The following is a 2,500-nucleotide window of genomic DNA, read 5'->3' as shown; positions in this document are numbered from 1 at the left end:
AGGAAACAATGGACCTCATTCTCGAAACATTTTCTTACTTGTCTTTTCTTACCAACCTCAGAAAAGATCTCCGCTGGATTCATGAACGCCTGGAAATGTGTTCTTAATTGAACGCGCTTTCTCATGCACCTGAACTTGCATACAGAAACGCCCCGCCAGCTCCTTATAAGGGCATGCTATTATGCGCACACTCCACAGGCAACGCAAAAGCAACTTCAGAGACTGATCATTTCAGAGCAAGCATCGGTAAACCCAGACCTAATTTCACCAGGGCAGAAGTGGAGGTACTGTTACAGAATGTAGATATGTCAATTATATTCCTCTATTCACTGCCATTTCCAGTGTTCATATTCTAACAAATCACGGAAGTGCGGAATATTTGTTATGGCTTTTTAATAAACACTAAGCACAACACAATGTTAAAATGGCACAGGCTTTATGCCCTGGTACAAGTTATCACGAAGAGACTGTGCTATCGTCACACACCTGTATAAACTCAGTCCCAACACAGAACAACGACATGCAATGAGAACAGTAAGGAACATTGTTAGGGAACATCGTTGAGCGCTAGTGCATCACATAGAGAAAAGTCTGCGCCCGTCGCACGGCATTATGGGGCGACTATGCCGGCACGATACAATATAGTGCTTTTATTTATGTTAGGACATCACGATGGCTCGGTCTCGGAATCATGACTATAAATGTTAAACATGATTGTTAATGATACAAATATTCTCCTATTTATTATTATTATAATTATTTAAATCCGAGGATGTCTGTAGAATCACGCAATCAACAACGATGTATCTTCCTTGGCTGAAGTAGCTAGCATAGCATTGGCCATCAAAATGAATGGCGTAGCTAGCATAGCATTGGCCGTTGAAATAAATGGGAGTTGTAATCTGTCATTCTCTCCAGGTCTTGGCGTTATTTGTGAGAATACAGCCTGATTGGTTTATGCTATGCGGGCTTTGGCCAATGACAGGCTGTCATTGTTCTGACTGAGATAAAATGCAACAGGTCAGCCAGTGTTTAGTTTTTTGCGTAGCAAGTTAACGGAGAGACAAACGCTTGTGAACTTTTAAATCGGCAAAGACCGGTTTATGCCATTTTAATACCGATACGGGACGTCACGTGTGTGACCCTGTATGTGTGTGTGTGTGTGTGTGAGTGACCCTGTGTGTGTCACCCTGTGTGTATGACCCTCTGTGGGTGTGTGTGACCCTGTGTGTGTGTTTGTGTGTGTCTGTGGCCCTGTGTGTGTGTGTGCATGTGTGTGTGTGTGTGTGTTAGGGCTGAACATTTGCATTTGCGATTTAATCGCGATATGATAGAACACGATTTTCTAACCGCAACGTTCGCGATTAAAAACGTGGTCTAAAAAAATAAATAAATACATTCTTAAGATGGTACATTTTGCACACAGTGTTTAAAAAGTGCATGCCTTGTGTTTATTCTTACAATGACTTTGTTTAAATTACTGAAATGCACAGTGGCAAAAGCGCAATCGCAATATTGGGGGAAAAAAATCGCAATTACAATATTTTCCCAAATCGTTCAGACCTAGTGTGTGTCTGTGACCCTGTGTGTGTGTGTGTGAGTGTGTCTGTGACCCTGTGTGTGTGTGTGTGAGTGTGTCTGTGACCCTGTGTGTGTGTGTGTGTGTATGTGTGTGTGTATGTCTGTGACCCTGTGTGTGTGTGTGTGTGTCTGTGACCCTGTGTGTGTGACCCTGTGTGTGTGTGTGTGTGACCCTGTGTGTGTGACCCTGTGTGTGTGTGTGTGTGTCTGTGACCCTGTGTGTGTGTGTGTGTGTGTGTGACCCTGTGTGTGTGTGTGTGTGTGTGTGTCTGTGACCCTGTGTGTGTGTGTGAGTGTGTCTGTGACCCTGTGTGTGTGTGTGTGTATGTGTGTGTGTATGTCTGTGACCCTGTGTGTGTGTGTGTGTGTGTGTGTTTGTGTGTATGTCTGTGACCCTGTGTGTGTGTGTGTGTGTGTGTCTGTGACCCTGTGTGTGTGTGTGTGTGTGTGTCTGTGACCCTGTGTGTGTGACCCTGTGTGTGTGTGTGTGTGACCCTGTGTGTGTGACCCTGTGTGTGTGTGTGTGTGTCTGTGACCCTGTGTGTGTGTGTGTGACCCTGTGTGTGTGTGTGTGTGTCTGTGACCCTGTGTGTGTGTGTGTGTGTGTGTGTCTGTGACCCTGTGTGTGTGTGTGAGTGTGTCTGTGACCCTGTGTGTGTGTGTGTGTGTATGTGTGTGTGTATGTCTGTGACCCTGTGTGTGTGTGTGTGTGTGTTTGTGTGTATGTCTGTGACCCTGTGTGTGTGTGTGTGTGTGTGTGTGTCTGTGACCCTGTGTGTGTGACCCTGTGTGTGTGTGTGTGTGTGACCCTGTGTGTGTGACCCTGTGTGTGTGTGTGTGTGTCTGTGACCCTGTGTGTGACCCTGTCTGTGACCCTGTGTGTGTGTGTGTGTGTCTGTGACCCTGTGTGTGTGTGTGT

The 2,500-nt window shown here is 45.7% G+C and overlaps 1 protein-coding gene across 1 annotated transcript in view; it reads left to right on the top strand.

The window, feature by feature from the left end:
* The window catches only part of zmp:0000000936 (interleukin-1 receptor-like 2), a 21,009-nt gene that overhangs the window by 13,463 nt on the left and 5,046 nt on the right, over window positions 1-2,500 (top strand). The window lies entirely within an intron of this gene.

This window comes from Clupea harengus, chromosome 2 (assembly GCF_900700415.2).
Source record: "Clupea harengus chromosome 2, Ch_v2.0.2, whole genome shotgun sequence".
In the NCBI taxonomy this organism is placed as follows: domain Eukaryota; kingdom Metazoa; phylum Chordata; class Actinopteri; order Clupeiformes; family Clupeidae; genus Clupea; species Clupea harengus.
Note: the sequence above shows the minus strand (reverse complement) of the source record. Positions and strands in the feature narration are given on the sequence as shown.